Here is a 19,786-nt window from a genome sequence, read left to right as displayed (position 1 = left end):
AAAAAGGGGAAAGAAAAACATATTTTAGAGGGAGGAATCCAAGAAGAACTCACCCATCATGAGCTATTGTCTTCCTTGCTGTCGCTTTCCCCCTTTGTCTTCATCTCATGCGTCAAAAATAGCCAAAGCCTGATGCAGAAATACCATGCATATGGCAAACAAAACATGCTAGAAAATGAAACCAGAGTGCATATCCCAAGGGGCACTGTGATCATACATGTGTGTAAGGCACTAGTAACATTATGGGTGTCTCTACATTAAGCAATCCCCCTGCCCTACCCCATCCTTTCCGGGGCTTTCTGCTTTTGCTTTGTTTGTGGGATTAGGATGGGCTTCTTTACACAGCAGACACGTGGCTTACATAGAGGAAGCGCCTCCCTCCCTCCCTGGCATGTCTGCAAAGGAGCGTGTGTGTGTGTGTGTGTGTGTCTTGCTTTCACTGAAATTGTACTGTTTCCCCGCAGCTCACCGCACATTTACTTGGGAGTAAGCCCCAGTGAAGTCAAAGGGAGTAACTTCTCAGTAGACATAAGATCACGCTGTAAGTCTGCAACCCTCGGCACACTTACTTGGAAGTAAGCCCCACTGAACTTAATGGGGTGCTCTGAATCAGCAGAGGACGTTGATTCTGAGCTTGGTGGGGTGGGAGATCAGCTTTCTCTCCCTTCGTTGCAGGGAGGCATTTTGCTCTCTTCTCCTTCCGATCGGCAACTGAGAGACAAGTCGTTTAAATTGAGGAAAGTCCTTCCTTGGCAAGTTCATGGCACTAAGCTGGCATTACACACTGCTGATATGGCACCACTAACTTTTATTACTAGTTTATCTCCAATCTTTTTGAAAGCATGATAAAGAAAATGTGTGCGAGCCGTCCTGGAGGTTGACGACGTCATGTAAAAGACTTGTAAAATTCCTTGAGTGACCAGTAATGAGTGTGCAATAAATCGCTTGTGTAGAGACACCCTATGAGTCACAAGGAAATTCTCAGAAATAATCCAGGCTTTCTCCCACAGTTTTCCAAGAAGGCTCAGGAAGAATTACTCAATTATGAATCAAAGTGAGACAAGCTTACCTATCACTTATTTTATAGTGGGCCACCCACTCTATGAAAAGAGAAAACATGAGTGTTAAATATAAGCCACCATACTAATTAGTGCACAACCCCCATAGAATGAAGAACACACATCACGGCCTCTCATACAAATGTCAAGAACCTGATCAACAGTAATCATGCAACCACAACTGTACGCCATTCCATCCCAGTCAAGGACATGCCCTTATTACATAGGCCTAGGTAACCTTCTTTGATATAATGTAAATAATTTTCCCTCTCCCTCATTCTTTTATAATATGTATTACTCGTTATTTTGTGAAAACATATTTGTGGTTAGTCTAACCTGACTTCAAACATTCTATAGGGTAGATTGGTATAAGAGCAGATCTCAAGGAAAACAAAGTCCATCTTCATTATTATGTACTTTTATGTCAATAACATTTGATTTCCCCCAGCTTCTAATACTTTTATCCACTGGATTAAAGGACCTTTAAGACTGTTACTAGCAGTCTCAGAACTTCAAATGAGCACTTAATTCTAATACATTACAGCCAAGTAGCGCTAGTTCATGCAGTTAACCACACTTCAGCCATAGATAATCAGAGGGAGACTGTGTAGCTCAGCGGCATCATGTTCAAAGGACCACCATCAATGAAAGGACTACAGGTAACAAGACTGCTTGAAATGCTGGAGAACTATTAAAAGAACAATTTTAGCAGCACCTGAAACAACAACAGCAGTTTCATCATGGGAGGAAAGCATGCTTGTGATAGCTTATGCAATACTTGTATCAGATGCATGAAGTGTTCTGATGATCTGGGCTCTAGTACAATACTTTTTATGCCAGAATACATTTTTAGTCTTGTGGCACCTTAGACATTTGTTGCTTTCGCTGTAACAGATCAATATGCCTCATCCTCTAGAGAACTGCTGTCACTTATACTATTCAAACCACTGGAATGACACTGGCTCTTAAAAAGGGGCACAATCTTCATGTGGGATCTATGCAACCTCAGTTTCCATTGACAACTTTATAGCTTAAGCAAAGGCTTTAATGACTAAGTTTATTACAGAGAGAATGTACATAGATGTAGTAAAATTTCCAACACATGGGGCTGGGTCCAGCCTAAGCTAGTTGCATGTATGTTGATTTAAATGAGCCTTAGATCATGACTTAAGTTCCACTGATTTCAACGGAAACTATGTGCACCTAACTTAGTCTGGATGCAACCCAATATCCAATTGTTCACTACAAGCTGTCATCCTTAAGGCACATCTTGTGATATTAAAACACACGTTTTAGCTCCTTCAACAGTAAATCGTGCTATCATCTGCACAGCATTCGTTTATATCATTTATTTAGTGTTTTTTTTAAATGGCACGTCCAGAAAGGCAATCTGGCGTGAAGTTGCCTCTTTGCATTTTTTCTAGCATTAGCTGATTAACACAGAGAGGGAAAGGCTGTTCCAGTATAGGGAGGAGAATAGCAGGAGGACACGCAGCCTGCCAGCCTCCTTTGCTGGAGAAGGCAAAGGAAGTGGCAGCAAATGGGCTTGTGCGGACTGAAGAGAGCAAGAACTTTAGGAGGAGAGATAGGGAACAGTTTTAAAAAACAAGCAAAATGGCATCGTTTTGCATGTGTACCTTGCCTTTTTGCCTAACAGAGAGAGACTATCAGGATGCCTCATGAAAAAATTAAAACAAAAATACAAGGGCCATAATCTCACCCCCTACATGAGCAGAATGAAGGAGAATAGAGCAGAATCTCCTAAAGAAGCCAGCGTAACCTCCCATTCTCACCACACTGTCCCCCATGCTTAATGCTGCATCTCAGCAGCAAGTCCATCCCTCTGTACCTTATCTTAAAGTAGACTTTCCCGACCTTTGGTCTCCAGATGTCTTTGGACTACAGCTTCCATCATCCTCAGCCAGCATGGCTAATGGACTGGGATGATGGGCATTATAGAGCACATGCTTTGCATGCAAAAGGTCCCAGGTTCAATCCCCAGTATCTCCAGGCAGGGTTGGGAAACTCCTGCCTGAAACGCTGGAGAGCTGCTGCCAGTCAGCGTCGGCAGTACTGGGCTAGATGGACCAAGGGTCTGACTGAGTATAAAGCAGTTTCCTAGGTTCCTAACATCTGGGGACCCAAGGTTGGAAAAGCCTGCTTTAAAATGCATCTGACAGCTGGGTCCTCCCCCAGTGCACAGCTCTACTCTCTGAGGGAGGGGTGGCTGTTGAGTGCCATAAGCCATAAAACCACCTTCACTTAGAGCAGGGGTGGGCATCGTTTTTTGGCCCAAGGGCCGAAATGCTTCTGGGCAAGCATACCGAGGGCTGCATGCTAGCAGTGGGTGGGACTACTCCCCTGCTGGCACATAGCCCTGCATCATGATTGCCCAGACCCCATTCACACACACACATTGCCCCGAGCTCCAATGCAGGCTCCAACGCAGTATCAGAGATGTCAGGTACCTTAACATGAAATGTTTGCAGTCTGAATAGGAGAATTCAAATACACAGTAAATCTAACGTTCATTTATGCTCATTTAACTTTTATGGATACAGTGACAGTACATTATTTGATCTAAATACACTGACTGTACAGTTTGTTTGAATTCAAATCTTATATCTTGAGAGGAAGGTGGGACAGCATTTATTCCTTTGAACATGAGCAATATGTAGAACCACCTGTTCAGTACATGGGGTTTTACTACTCGCTGCTGCCACTGGAGCTCTGGTCTGTCTTCCTCTGGATATTTAGATTGGAAAATAAAGCAAACACAGTAGTGACTGCTACAGTTTATAATGATGCCCTAAAACAATGCACCAAGGAGGGTGTCTCTAAATCATAATTAAATGAAAGCTTCAAAGCACTGTGATCATCAGCTTGCATGAAACACCAGTCATACTTCTATAAACCAGAGCTTTAATTAGCTCCAATTACAATTTTGCTATTAGGCAAGGTGGCTCTCTCATGCAGATTGGCATAATCTCCAACAGCAGCACCAGGCTTTGGGAATTACTGCAGGTGTACTCCAAATGTTAAAGTTACAATGGAGCCCCTTAAAAAAAAATCCAGTTTCTGTAGGCTGCAGCCTTGGTGAGCAGGTTGCAGAACAGCTCCTCACAGAAACGAAGCAGAGCCCTCCCACTTCATGTTGCCACTACACCCACTGAGCTGTTTCTGTGCCTGTGGGCACACTTCATAGCAATCAGTTCATTTACTTCAAGCAGAGGCCTTTCTGTAGTATGATCAGCAGCCTGCCTCTCACCAGGCCTCAAGGGCTTAAAGGAGGGGCCACAGCTTATTGGTAGAGCACATGCTTTGCATGCAGAAGGTCCCAGGTAGGGCTAGGAAGGAATCCTGCCTGAAACCCTGGAGAGCTGCTGCCAGTCAGTGCCAATGATACTGGGCTGGACGGAATGGTCTGACTCAATACAAGGCAACCTCTTATGTTCCTATGATGCTGCCCAAGTTCTGCTTCTGCTTATTGATTCTTGTGTGGAGCCCTTCAGCAACCTGCTCTTTACACTCACGCACACACAGTTACAAGTAGGATTGTGACCTTCTTAGCTTTGTCTTTAATGTCCTAAAAATGTATGCGCACGTAACTGAGCCAACAGTAATTAGCTGCATCAACTGTAAACCAGTGTCTAATTAATAGAGCACGAGACAGATAAACATCCAGCCACTTTAATAACCTGGCTACAGTTTATTAGACTGGAATACCACTGAAAACCAAAGCTGTAGAAATAAAATGGCAAAACTTTAACACCCCGACAATCATGACAGATTTAATGGAAGATAGAACAAGATTAAAATTTACAGGAATTTAAGTTTGGATGCAAAACAATGATTAGACTAATCAGTAGCAAAACATACGGTAGAAAATAGCAGGAAGGAAGTTTACAAAATACATCTGGAAGCAACAGTTGTACAATTACTAACAAAAGGCTAACCATTTCACTACTTAATAAATGTATGCTCAGCTCAAAAGGAAACTTCAGGATATTCTGTGCTGGCCTAACTTTTAGGATTGTTAGAAAAAGAATGGCAGCATGATCCAAGTTAGGTAGGAACATACGAAGAGCCATTCTGGATCAGACCAAGGGTCCAACTAGGCCAGCACTCTGTTCACACAGTGGTCAACCAGCTGCCTGTAGGAAACCCGCAAGTAGGACATGAGTGCAATAGATCTGTATAAGGACAGTGTGATATTGGCAGTTCTATTTCTGATTCCTTTCCTAATTTTGCCCAACATGGAATTTTCCTTTTTCACAGCAGCTGCACACTGGGTCAACGTTTTCATCAGGTTGACCACTACAACTCCAAGATCTCTTTCTTGGTCAGTCACCACTAGCTTGGATCCCATCAGTGTATATTGTAGCAGCCATATCGGGGGTCAGACTAAGTAGCCTCATGCAGTCTCATGCTTCATGTTCTTGCTGAGCTCTTTCTCCCTTGAATATATTGTTGTAAGCTGACGAGACACAGGAATCCCTTATCTTGTCAAAGGTCATACAATTGTATATCTTGTTCTCTGCTGTTCTCTTCTGTTCTCTCCTTATCATGGCTACCCTATAACCCAGTTCTTGTATTATAAACAATAGTGCTAGGAGAAGAAATGTTAAGGACTGCAACCCCACGCGGGAGGGAGAGGAGGAGCCGTTTCATATGTGTCACAATGTCTATAAAACCAATGTGCTGATGTAAATCGGGGCTTCTGGCTCTTTGGAAATGATTCCAGCCTTAAGCCCGCACGTTAAATAAAGAATCTCTTTTTCCTTCACTCCGTGGTCTCTCTGACTCTGGGTTCTGCAACATAAATGGTGCCGTGACTCGGATGTGGCAGGCTCTGAGCCAGACAGGTGGCAGTTGCCTGCTCTTGATCGCCGCACCGGGAAGACGAGCTCGGCGCATGCCTCCCTTTCTTGGCGCCACCGACCTTTTTGTTGAGTGAATGGGAGAAAGCCTGCACCGGGATCGCCCAAACGGCAGCGAGCAGCAAGAGAACCTTGGGAAGCGGAGGAAGGAACTTGAGCCCTGCCTGTATCGCAGCTGCAATTGAGTTGAAACCCACATTGGAAGCCTTCAGGAGAAAGACAAGTATATGGGAAAAAGAGGGCCCCGCCTTTAGGGAGAAAGGCCACTGGGCAGAAAAAAAGAGGGCCCCGCCTTATGAAGAAGGTCAGTGTTGGTGGTATACGTATACAAAAAGAACCTACTCCTTGCGGGTAGAAGGGGGGCCTGATCACACCCCCGAGTGGGCGCCACTACCCAGCACGCCAGTACTCAGTAGGAAGCTGAGGAAGCTGGGGAAGCCGCTTTCCACTCTGGTAAAAAGTGGGAAAAGTGGGTGGCAGGGACATATGGATGCAGTGGAGAGAATGATGATTGTGTGAGTGGCTACTGCGGTTTCTGAAGCATACCGTTGACCGTCCGGGTGCCCAGGCCAGTAGCAAAGTGCGTGGTGTGAAAAATCCTCTTGTGTCGGCCAGTGAGACCCCTTACTCACTGACCAATTCCCATTCCCTAATTGTGTCTGTCTTCAATTTAGGAGGGAGGCTATGGGTGGTGGGGGAAGCAAACCTTGCACCCCCTTGAGATGTATGTCAAACAAAGAAGGAAAAAGGTTTTTTTTAAAAAGATTCAGAATAGAAAGAGAAAACAGCAAAAAGCTCAAGGTCGAGCTGAGAGGAAAAAAAAAAAAAACAAGATCTGAGGCTGTTAATTAGAAAAATGTTGCAGGACAGTCTGGCTTTTAACAAAGCGTGGGAGCGTGAGAGTGTAAGGCCGAAGAAGTAGCTGTTAGCCTAGCGCGCCGAGAGAGGGGGGGCAGGAAAATTGCCCACAACGTTCTGAGTTGTGCAACATCATCACCTCGCCTAATTGAGATGAAATCCCTAAGAAATGGAAACTGAAAATGAAGACCCAGAAGATGAAGGCAAAATAAAAAATAAAGGTGAAGAATCAGCCCCCAGAGCACAGGCTAGACCCCTCTTCGAGTGAAAAGTGTGCCATAAGACTGTCCCAAAGCAGAATAAAGTGGAAAGACCACGTTGAAGATCTCTGTCAAGGTAACCGTGTTTAGCTTTGAACTGTGTTAAAATTGCATAGAACCTGTAGCTACTGACCATCGGCTATATGATTTCTGAAGAGCGTAACCATTAAGCTTTTGCCGTGGGATTCCCTGCAATGAAGAAATCTCACTGATTTAAGTGTCCAGTGTTACACTGCCTAAGTGTGTGTGCTAAAGAGACCGAGAAACCAGACAGCATGTTCCTGGCCAAGCCAAAATCACGCTACTACCATGCTCCTGAAAGCTGCAATAAACTGTATAAGCTGAGAGACCCAACCTGATTAAGAAAAGAAGATATTGGAGCAACTGTCTTAAAAAACAATGAGATCTGTGTAGCTGGCTGGCTGACGCTGTCAGTGATGTTACAACTTTAAATTAAGACTGTTTTCCTGTTTGAGACCCCAGCGAAGAAAGCTAACCCGAGTTATTTGTTGCCCATGCCAAAGCAAGAATTTGGCTGCCCTGTACCTCATCGTGTCCTGTTTTAAGCTTGGGATTTACAAATACAAACAAACTGAGAAGCTTGCCTTTGAAGTCCTGCAAATCACCCCACTGCCTCCCCGAAGATTAATGGCTGCCTGAAAAATGCAAGTATAAGGCGATGCCCATCACCCCCCAGCGTCCTGAGTTTCAGCACTCAGTGTTTCAGTGCTTTCGTGTACCAGGTTAGAAGAGAAAAAAAAGAGTAAGTTTTTAAAATGTCTGTGAGAGAACCTGACAGAAGTAAAATAAAATTTACAAAGGAGTTGCCCAGGTTAAAGCGTCACGGCTAGACAGCTGAGCTGTGCCGCTCTGTTTAGACAGAGGCCTTGCTAAAAAGTTAAAGGCCCTTGTCTGTCAGAAGGGGTGTAGGGCCACACTTTCCCTTTTTAAACTGATGCAAAAGTGGAGAGCCTTTGCTGGAACCATCTCATCTTCATTGCCCAGAGCCTTCTCTGTTTGCCTCCATCATCATCTGGGCTTTTTAGAGACACTCTGCACATGGACTAAAATTTTAAATTGTCAAAGACTTGCCATAGACAGTGCTATGAAGCTTTTCATAAACTTGAACTCTCATTGCTGTAGACCGTATATCTGTGTTTGTAGTCAGCTCAGTGTACAGCAGGCTGAGTTTGATCTATGACTTTTAGATTTCCTTCTGCCAGAACTCATGCAGCATAGAGTTGCCGAGGCAAAAATGGTGACCTAGAACTCTTTGCGTGTGTGGGTATGCCCGTCCCTTGATGTTAATGGGCCCTGAGCTTTCAGCCAGAAGAGCAGTATAATTGCTGGATCTGCTCCATCATGCCTTACCATGCAAAAAGTGCTTTCCATTCATTGTGTTAAATTGCAGAAAAAGTTTGTTGTATATATTTTATGATTTCTTAGATATCATAAAATATATGTGATATTTGCAGATTAGTGTTAGTTGCAACTCCAAATGATACTAAGTGTGGTTCCCAATGGATGACAAGAAAGACAGAAGCAAGTAGAAAAAAAGGAATAGAGAAAGTAGAAGACAGAGAGAAAAAAAAAGAAGAAAGAAAAGGCAAGAGGCAAAAAAAAGAAAAAACATTTGTAGAAAAGAAGCGTGGCCATAGTTGCCCCCAGGGTAAATTAAAAGCAGCTGATTGTGCCTGGAGCTTATTACCTAGGGTAAAGTCGCCACAATAATGTAATAGTTCTTTAAGATGAAGAAAATGTAACTAGAAGGAGAAGAAGAGCCTATCCCAAATGTGTGTCATTGGGACTAGTGTAAGGCAGAAAGGTTTAAGTAAGTGAGTTTAACTTGAAAAAGATAAATAAAGAGACAAGGCTGGTGCATGGATCAGAAAGTTTTATGTAAAAAGTTTGAAACATGATCTGCAATACAGGCAGATCAGCAAAGAAAAAGAAAGCAAAAGAAAGAGAAAAAATTTGTCTTCCTATACTAATAAATAAAAGTGTTATCAAGCACTTTGGGAAGCGAAGTTGTTTACAGGAAGCTGTGCCTGAGAACCAAACACTTCTAGCCTATGCTGAAAATGCTTGCTAGTGTTGTGCTGCCTCATGGGTAACATGTATGGTATAAAACCCATTTAGCCTAATAGCTCGTGGTTCAGAGAAGCTGTCTGATCCAACCATTAAGTACGCCTGTGTGCTGTAAGTTACCCAATAAAGTCTCCTTGTAAGTAACCCCCCCCCCCCTGCTGGAATCCCAAAACACAAGTGGGGATTCCATTTAAACCTTGCTGTTAGAAGCCATGAAAGCAGGTATGAAGAAGTCAGTTAATATGACCAAAGTGTCTAAAGTGCTGCAAGGTGCCACCGAGGCCCCAGAGCGCACTTGGAGCGTCTTTCAAATGCCTATCGCCAGTATACCTCCCTCAACCCAGAGGCCCAAGAAGACATGGATGAAAGAAGAAAAGAAGAAGACCCGGCAGAGGCAGAAGATTCTTAAAAAAGAACCAGTGTGCCCAGTGTGGACAAGATGGACATTAGTGGCATGAATGCCCAAATAAAATAAATCAAATACACAAAGGAGAAAACCAAAGGGGCCAGAATGGGCGAAGAGGGAGACAGCTTGAGAGGGGCCGTGACATTGACTGTGAGGGGCCGTGACATTGACTTCATAATTGACACTGGAGCAGCATCAAAAGCAAGCAAAAGTTAGCCTTAAACAAGAAGTTCAAACACTGAGCAAAGTTCTTCAAGCCCAGCCTCGCTTTGTCTTAAAAAAATAAGCCATTCCCATCACAGAAGCTCATCCTTTCCAACCAAGAGTTAAAGTATGAGTTAAAGAGGGAAAAATAACCCTTTGACTCCCAGATGGAGAGGACTGAAAACTGTCATACTTTCCACCCCCACAGCTATGAAAGCAGCTGGAGTTAAACCCTGGATACATTGGACACGAGTCAAGAGAGCGAGAGGGGGAGAGTAGACTGTAAACAGAAATCCTAAAAATCCTTTAAAAATCATTCTGAAAAAGCAGTAAGAAGACTCAGGCTAGACCTTACTGTGGACACCCCAGGAGACTGTCCCCCTGCGTACGGTCAGACCTGCAACTGGAGAATTGAAGAAGGGGACTAGACCCTACTGCAGCTTGCCAGGTGAATAGCTGCCCGGCGTACGGTCAGATCCCAAAGAAGATCAAACATGCGTGTTGTAGTGTTAGTAGTGCTGCATTGTGTTTCCTTAATAAAGTGCAAAAAGGGGGGCCAGCCCCTGAAAGGGAAAGTTTGTCCCAGCGATTTGCTGATAATTACTGGCTTCACCTGGCTAACAGCACGAGAATAAAACATTTTTGTTTGCCAGAAGGTATACCTGCAAACAGGCTTATTGGCTCTTGCCTAATACCTGTCTGTAGACATCCTGGGAAAATTCAAAAAGATACCATGTTAAGAGTTTATGGTGTAAGTTTAACTTATTCCCAAAATGCTAATTGGAGCGTAGTTGCAAAGATCCTACCCCCTACAGAGTTCACTCTACGCACCCCCATCATTGCTAAAACAAATGCTACGTGTGCACGAATGCTTAATTGTCAAAAATTTTCCAGAAAATACAAAGCTATCCCTGGCCCCCTTCCACTGTAATAAAATTCAAAACATATCTTTTAATGATGCCCACATGCTTTTGCCTCATAGATGGTTTTAGACATGTAGTTCCCGCACTTGGTCATTCATTTCTGCCAACTTGTCTAATAACCACCCATGTTGCCTCAGCCGCCAATTGAACTGGTGCCAATTCTTCCCCTGTAGCCCGAGAAAATCCGTCAACGGCAGCCTCGAGCACTCCAACTAACTAAAAATTGTAATAGTCATGTGCAGTTATATTCTGACTCAGAAAAATTGGCCTTAACAATGTCACTGGTCAGGGTTCCAGGTTTAGCCTTGGCTAATAGTCTGGAGATCAACCGGTTAGCTTGCAGCTTAGCCAAAAGCATAAATGCCACCTCACGAGCATTGTCATTGTTAAATAAAGAGTTGCGTGATCTAAGAGGTGCAGTTCTAGAAAATAGAGCTGGTATAGATTACCTCTTCCTTCTTCATCATTTAAGTTGTGAGACACACCAAAAGCTCTGTTGTTTTAACTTAACTGATAATGGCAATGCTGTAGATGAACAGATCAACAAGCTGCACAATACAGTAGCTAACAAAACAATAAGCCAAAACAATTAGCTCAATTAGTTGACCCTTTGGCTTCCAGATCTTAGCTGGCTTGAAAGCATTGTTCATCCTAATTCTACCAGTGTTGTTCATAAAGATACTGTTATGTCTCTGCGTTCCTTGTCTTATGCGCTGTTTAACCAATCTGTTTTATGTCTCAGCTAGTAAAACTGCTGCCCTCTACGCTCTAATAGCCCAACAAGAGGCTAAGTAATATGTATGTCACAAAAAGCTTTGTATGGTTATCAGAAATGCTATAATTGTAATGAAATTATGCATTTAAGGGGGGAATGTAGTAGCCATATCGGGGGTCAGACTAAGTAGCCTCATGCAGTCTCATGCTTCATGTTCTTGCTGAGCTCTTTCTCCCTTGAATATATTGTTGTAAGCTGACGAGACACAGGAATTCCTTATCTTGTCAAAGGTCATACAATTGTATATCTTGTTCTCTGCTGTTCTCTGCTGTTCTCTCCTTATCATGGCTACCCTATAACCCAGTTCTTGTATTATAAACAATAGTGCTAGGAGAAGAAATGTTAAGGACTGCAACCCCACGCGGGAGGGAGAGGAGGAGCCGTTTCATATGTGTCACAATGTCTATAAAACCAATGTGCTGATGTAAATCGGGGCTTCTGGCTCTTTGGAAATGATTCCAGCCTTAAGCCCGCACGTTAAATAAAGAATCTCTTTTTCCTTCACTCCGTGGTCTCTCTGACTCTGGGTTCTGCAACAATATGTGAAATTGGGATTATTATTTTTTGCCCCAACGTGCATCACTTTACACTTGCTTACGTTGAACTGCATTTTGCCATTCTAATGCCCATTCTACCTATTTGGAGAGATCTGTTTGGAGCTCTCTGCAATCCCTTTTTGTTTCAACCAGCCTAAATAATTTGGTGTCATCAGCAAACTTGGCCACTTCATTGCTCACTCCTAATTAAAGATAATTTATGAACAGTTTATAAAACACTCATCCCACTACAAATCCTTGTGGGACCCCCACTGTTTACATCCCTCCATTGCAAGGTGTAAAGCAGGGCGAAGAACCTTTAAGGACTAAATTACATGCTTTGTTAAAATATATGTTGAGCCTCGTGTGGCTGAGAGTGGTAGGCGGCAGTATTGCAGCCGAAACTCTCCCCACGACCTGAGTTCGATCCCAGCGGAAACCGGATCTTGGGTAGCCGGCTCAGGTCGACTCAGCCTTCTATCCTTCCGAGGTTAGTAAAATGAGTGCCCAGCTTGCTGGGGGAAAGGTAGTCACGACTGGGGAAAGCAATGGCAAACCACTCCACTACAGTCTGCCATGAAAACACCAGCGAAAGTGGCGTCCCTCTAGGTCACAGGAGGAACCTTTCCTTTTCCTAAAATATGTAGCCTGTAGCTGATCCTCACTTTCTTTTTTACCTCTAAGTAAGTGTGTAGGACCCTGATTGTGGGGGACTTTATTGCAGATAAAAAAGAAAGTGAAGATAAGCTGTATGCTACATACATAGTGTGTAGTTTAGCTCTAACATTCCTAAATTAGGGCAATTATAAAGCTAGGCCCCATCTACACGGCACTACTTTCACCCCCCACCCCACCCCAATGCGACTGCGCAGCATTTCTTCTTTGAATTAGCTTCTGCTGCGATACACTCGCGATTTACTGCACGCTTCCCTAACAGACTCCAATGAGCCCTTTTTTTGCCATTATACTTCAGTGTGCAGCTGTGCAGTTCCATGAGCATGGGGGTGCAACACTGCAGTGGCTGTTTTGTATTTTATGGGTTCTGTTGTGTCTTTCTGTGCCCCTTCATTTCCATGCCATCTGTTTGTCAGTTCCCCAGCCTGAGACTCTCACAGTGGTTTGCATGAGCAGTACATGCCTACCCATTGCTCTGAAATGGGGGCCAGAGCGAAGTTGGTCCTCCTCCAAGCCCCCCCCCCACAGTCGTTGGGCACTGAGACCAAAATAACCATTGCGAAAATACGAAGCTGCAAAAATTTGCAGAAGTGTGATTAAATAAATGAAAACGCCTCTTTGTGCCTCTGTAACTGCGCAGCGGTGAAGGGGCATCACATAGTGATGCAAGCACTGTGCATGCCTACAACACACCCACTGCAAAATGTGAAGTCGGTTTGCGGAAGGGACAGACAGCTCGCAACCACAGGGAACCCGCAGCAAATGAAAAACATCACAGCAAAACGCCTCCTTGGAAATCCGCATTTTCCGGGAAAAAACCACGGATGGCTGTGAAGTGGTGACTGCGTCATCTGTCCTGAGGGACCTCAACTCGTAGCTTTTACTTTGCTACGAGCAACTCGTAGCAAAGTAAAAGATTTGCGTAGATGAGGCCCCAGTCACTTCACCCATATAAATTCAAATTGCTACTCATGCAAGTCATAGAGAATTCAGGTAGACAATAAAACCATTGGTAACCTTGAAGATATCAATAAAATATCTTTATAAGATATGCCACCTCATGAGCATGTCGGTAAAGCTCATAAGGAGAAACAATGCAGATAATTCATTTTAAGCTTCAAGTAACCTTCAATAATGTTTTGGAACAGCCTTCAGTAATCTCCCAGAAGTGTGCTTGTCCCCAAAGTGGAGTCAGTATGGTTTACAAAACTGAGATCTTTAAAAAAAAAAAACAACAAATCTGCCAATATATAAGAGCAACTATTGGGACACCCATTGCTGAAGTTGTTCAAATTTATCAGAAATTAGTATTTTTGTGCCTTACTATGCTTATTATTGGTTATGCTCTTGGTGTGATTTCTTCCAAGCAGGCAGAATCACAAATATCAATATCTATCAGTAGAATGCCAACAGAAAACCGGGCTGCAGCACTGTGATGCTACTACTGACTCATGCATTTAGAGCATTAAAATCAATAGGAAACTTATCCAAAGTAATTCCTTCCAAGCTATGAGCTCAGCAGATCCCATTATTTGATCATGGTCAGGTGACTGAAGTCAGTGAGTAGATGTATCTGAGATGCCTTGAAAAGTAGGAAGAACTGGTGAATTACATAATTTTGCATACCTAAAATTACCTGTGGAGCCTGTGTCCTGAAGGTTCCGGCAAGAGTTGAGGATCACTGCAGTGATCATAATTTGATTTTGTCTGCAGTATCGCAAATCCATTTATGAATTTTGCATACTTTGGCACTCTGAAGTGAGATTTATACTAGTGATTTCCCAGATTATGATTTTTGCACATATGGACATTAAACAAGAGTGGCGTTCTGTTCTAAAAGGTTAAATAAATGAATGTACAATGTGCTACCCCTTCATGGATTGCTGCCTTGTTGTGGCGAAGGGGCTTGCGTAACTCAGTGAAGCCATAAGCTATGCCGTGCAGGGCCACCCAAGACGGACAGGTCATGGCAGAGAGTTCTGACAAAATGTGGTCCACTGGAGAAGGAAATGGCAACCCACTCCAGTATTCTTGCCAAGAAAACCCCACGGAACGTATCACAAGACTAAAAGACATGACGCCGGAAGATGAGCCCCTCAGGTCGGAAGGTGTTCAATATACTACTGGGGAAGAGCAGAAGGAATTTCCAAGTAGCGCCAGAAAGAGTGAAGCGGCTGGGCCAAAGCTGAAAGGACACTCAGCTGTGGATGTGTCTGGTGGTGAAAAGAAAATCCGATGCTGTAAAGAACAATATAGTTTAGGAACCTGGAATGTAAGGTCAATGAATCAAGGTAAGCTGGAGGTGGTCAAACAGAAGGGGATGGCAGAGGATGAGATGGCTAGATAGCATCACCGATGCAATGAATATGAACCTGAGCACACTCGGGGAGAGAGCGGAGGACAGGAGGGCCTGGCGTGCTGTGCTCCATGGGGTCACGAAGAGTCGAAGACGACTTAACAACTGAACAACAATGTGCTAGTGAGAAGCACTCTTCGTGGAATCCTCTGATAAAATAAATGTGGAGATACCTACCTGGCTGAAGGACAAGGCACCAGTTTATGTCTACCACACCTCTCAATTTGCCCTAACTCCTATGCAAGAAGAACTACATAAATTGTAGGTTAATTATGTGCCAGGGTCAGGGGGAGAAATTACCAATATGTGGGCTGAGGCACACCTTTAGGGACAGAGCTTGACACTAGGGGAATAGGAAAGGAGCACTTGGGGAGATAGGCCACTGGCACCTTTCAACAACCCAGGAAGGTAGAAGTAAAAGTAGGGAGCTAGGAAAGATTTCCAAATTACTCCTGGTAGACAACAACCATCAAAGGCGAGTTCTGGCTTCTGTACATGGAAGAAGCCTGAAATGTGTCACTGAGCCAGGTACATTGGATTTCTAGAGACAGGCATTGTATTCCCAGGCCTTTCTCCATAATCAAATCCACTAAAACTTACTAACAACAGCCTTCAAATTCCACCAACAATTTCTCCACATGTTTATCTTAACCATTTTATTGTCTGTTTTTTCTTTTCTTTTCAAGAAGCTATTTCTGACATACTGGAAGTAACAGATGATCTAGCAAATACCTTACATAGCCAATCTTGTGATCATTTTATTGGTGTTCAGATTTCTAAGATCTCGGTTATAAACATCCTTCTTTTCTTCACAACCACAAATGCAAAACATGATTTAGGAAATACGAAACTGCTTAGCCAAGATCCTAAGAGCAGCCTGGGTAGGTATATTGCTCATTCCTAATACAACGTAAACAAAATCCTTTTACTTTCCTCTAACAGACACAATGTAAACAACTTTTAGAAGAGGCAATAAAAAGATAATATACTTACCTCTGGATAAAATTCAAAAACAAAGAATATCTTGGCAGAGCGGGGGGAGATCAGCAGCAAAGGAGCTTTAAACTGTATTTCGGTTAGGTGATATTTTAATGATATGGGCATAATGGATATAATACATCTGACTGTGATTCCCTAATTAACTAAGTAAAAGTGTTTATACAGATATTAGGTTAAGAACTATCAAGAGTTTTAAATAAGAGAATACAAAATTATTACAACCCTAATATTATCTCTGAATATTTACTTAAAGGATTTTTAGATTGCAACATAAGACAATGCCCTCTCTAGGCAGCTTACAAATATATAATGAATAAAATCACGAATTCCAATAATATAATTGACAATTATATTAATTTAAAAACAATTAATTTATAAACATGAATAACAACTGGATTGGGTCCAGAGTTATAGAGAGAGGAACTCAGAGAACTGGATGATTCTATGGGTGGAAAGGGGGCAGGCAATTTTTGCTGATTCCCCCTCCGCATACACCCCCTGAGAAACAGCAGGCCATATGAAGAGTCAAAGGAGCAATGAAGCCAGAAACAAGAGTTGCTTGTCCTGGAATTCCCCCCTGGTGAAGCCTGTTCACCCATGCCTCCTTCAAGTCCCAGTTCCAAACAGAGAAAGCGTGGCGACTACAGTCTAGCTTATTTGGACAGATGCTGAAGAAAGCTCATCTTGTTTCATGAGTTCTTTGTTTTCCTTTCCTTTAAAGACTGTTATTCCTCAAGACTTGTGAGAGTAGCATATGCATCAGTGCTATTAAACAGTCTTACCACTTACTTTCAGTTCACATTTCAATACAAAACTTATCTAATTTTACACTTTTTAACCAATATATGAGCTGAAACTCAAGTTATCCCATTAAGGTGTCACCACATGGGCTAGGATGAGGCCGTGCCGAGTAGCCCCTCCCCCAATGTCATGTCACAACATAGCTCTGCCCATAGGTTTCCACATGTACAGGGAAGCCTTTGTGTGTGAAGCTGTATGTGTGGAGGCTTCCACGTGTATGATCAGGGTTCCAAATCACGCGAAAGCCTCCATGTGTACAGCTGTATGCACAAAGGTCTCTCCTTTGCAGGGGTTTGCGCTGTACACATGGATGCCTATGGACTGGGTGACACTGTGATGAGACACTGGAGGCAAGGCTACTTGGTACAGCCCCATTCCAACATCACACTTTCTGAATTTTTCAATGGTGTTCTCCAATCAAAAAATGTGTACACAAATGCGTATATTAGGGGAAAATGCCCCCAAAAGAGTAAAATGAGTGAATATTCAAAAATGCATTATATTAGGAAATGGTTTGCAAAAAAATGCATATATTAGGCAATGTTCTGTTAAACATACATGTGTTCGGAGAAATGTGCACAAAGTATGTGAATTTTTGTATATGACGTATATGAATTTTCATGCAATTATTTCTAAAAGCAACAACATTCAGGACAAATTAAACTTAAGGTTGAAAAAACTCTCAAAGTTTGGGACAAACCAAATTTAAGACCGGCAACATGAGAAACTGAAAGTGAAACTGATGGATTCATCCACCCCTAAACTACACATAGAAACTTTATAGCAAGTTCTGACAAGCAACTAGAGTAGATCAAAGGAAACACAGTACTTTTAGTAACCTCCATGGTTTCCATTCTGTAGGACTGTGAAGAAACTGTATTTACCTGAGGTAAAAGTTACACAAGTTCATGTGTTTTGTTTTGGAACAGTGACTGATATATGGAGGGTTAACTGAAAAGGGAAAAATGGTGTCTTTTACTTTGGCTAGGGCCAGAAAAGTGATATAAAGTTTGAATGTTACGAGGGCAGCCTTATAACTGATGAGCTGCCATTTTGTTGCTAGTTTTACCAAGAAGATGGCAATGTTCTGTGATGGTCCTGCCTTTTTATACAGGAGTGTGGAACTGAAATGTGGTCAGATATGATTGGTTAACTGGTGGACATCCTATTCATATCTATTGGTCCATTATTAGAGACCAGTGAGGGGAGATTCTATCTTAAAATGAGTTGAGGGTCCTGGCTAGAGTGAATCTAAGGGCAGGTTCCGCACTGGCAGTCAGTCAGTCAGTCAGTCAGTCAGTCAGTCAGTCAATGAGCAGCAGCAGAAGCCAGAAGAAGGGCTGAAGGAAGACTGAATAACATCTCTGAAGTTGAAATCACTTGAGGCAAGAGCTGGAGAAGGTCTGTGAGTGAGGAGTGGGAGACCGGGGCAGTCTTCAAGAAGGAGCAGAAGTGACAGTGGGGTGCAGTGGACCTGAAGCAATGGCAGTTGCTGGACCAAACTGAAGACGGCAGGTGAAGTCTTGAGAATGACTTGAAGGTACCTGAATGCAGGGAGCCCCTACCAGGGGGAAGACTGCAAACTAAGCCCTTAATACAGCCTGCAAATTAACCAGGGTGGAGTTTAGGAGGGAAATTGGCTTAAGGTTGGAAAAAGAGTAAACTAGAGCTAACACATAACCAGCTTCTCAAGGCAACAGGAACAGCTTTGTTATGAGCTATCCATTAAAGGGAACAGTAACACATTGTTACAGTTATATTACTTTTAAAAAATAAAAATGTACTATATTTGTTTTACTGATAGGAACTTCTGGTCTGTTTTGTGCTACACCTATATCCAGCTACTGTTGGGATTAAAAGGTAACATGTAAATAGGAGCTCATTTTATGGTGACAGTGGAACTAGATAAGGGATATGTAACAGGTGGAAAGAACCTCCATACAGTTATAGCTACTAGTACGCAACAAAGTGATATTCTAGGGAGAAGGATAATCTACATGTTTTCCCCACATTTGTTGACTAGTGGTGGGATGGCCTATGTGGTTTCTCTACCATATGGCACCGTCAGAGAAGCAGTTACAGAATGGAAAGGCATCTCATTCAGTGAGAGAAAAATTTATCCACAAAGAAGTCTGTGAAAACTGGGAAGTCTTAGAATGAAGAAAGAATGGGAAAGTGCAAAGCCTTTGCTCTATTATTTTCAGGTGCATCAACCCCACCCTCTAACACAACCATACACACATACAAACCACACAAAAGACAACACTAGGAGTCTAATACATTAAAGGCGCATTCCCATGCATGTTTAGACAGGAAAAAGTTCTACAACTCCCAGTATTCCCCAGCCAGCAGAGCTGGATGGGGGATGCTGGAAGTTGTAGGACTTTTCTTTCTAGACATGCATAGGATTGCACCCTAAACCCAGCACTGTTATCTGTCTGGGATGCTCTGACTTGGACTCCTGAACTGAGCAGGGGGTTGGACTCGATGGCCTTGTAGGCCCCTTCCAACCCTACGATTCTATGATTCTAATATACACCAGAGTCAGAAATGTTAGTGTATGGCATGAGTCTCTTTAAGCTATTGCAGGGAGTTTGGGGGGAGACAGAAAGTCTTCCTGGATTGCTCCCTAGCATAGTTATGCATGTGTTTAGAGGAATCCCGGACCCAGACTGCTCACTTACTGATATATTTCTAATCATCCCAGGCAACTGTGAGGTCTTTATATCTGTCATGTTACTTCACTGCATTGGAGAAACAAAGAGCAGATCATTGAGCTTCTAGGCAATGCTGCCCACTTATTTCTGAATTTGTCTCTACTATTTGAGTGCTATACCATTTAATTGCCATTTTTGATATAATACTTGAATGTATACAAGAAGGCTTATCTCGCAATAAAATCATTAGTCTAAGATACAACAGGACTCCATTCTTGAATGTGTATAACCCAGCAGTCTCCAAAGTATT

The 19,786-nt window shown here is 42.9% G+C and overlaps 1 protein-coding gene and 1 long non-coding RNA gene across 3 annotated transcripts in view; one reads left to right on the top strand and one right to left on the bottom strand.

Annotated features, from left to right (window-relative positions):
* SLC35F3 (solute carrier family 35 member F3) overlaps positions 1 to 19,786 on the bottom strand; it is a 240,789-nt gene that overhangs the window by 58,347 nt on the left and 162,656 nt on the right. The window lies entirely within an intron of this gene.
* Positions 7,061 to 10,094, top strand: LOC146359806 (uncharacterized). The gene is made up of 2 exons (XR_014786787.1): positions 7,061 to 7,132; positions 9,963 to 10,094. It is a non-coding gene; the product is annotated as an uncharacterized LOC146359806 (long non-coding RNA).

This window comes from Heloderma suspectum, chromosome 1 (genome assembly GCF_057233095.1).
Source record: "Heloderma suspectum isolate Gila_16-S chromosome 1, 16-S_ref, whole genome shotgun sequence".
In the NCBI taxonomy this organism is placed as follows: Eukaryota; Metazoa; Chordata; class Lepidosauria; order Squamata; family Helodermatidae; genus Heloderma; species Heloderma suspectum.
The sequence above is the reverse complement of the archived record's forward strand: the minus strand, read 5'-3'. Positions and strand labels throughout refer to the sequence as shown.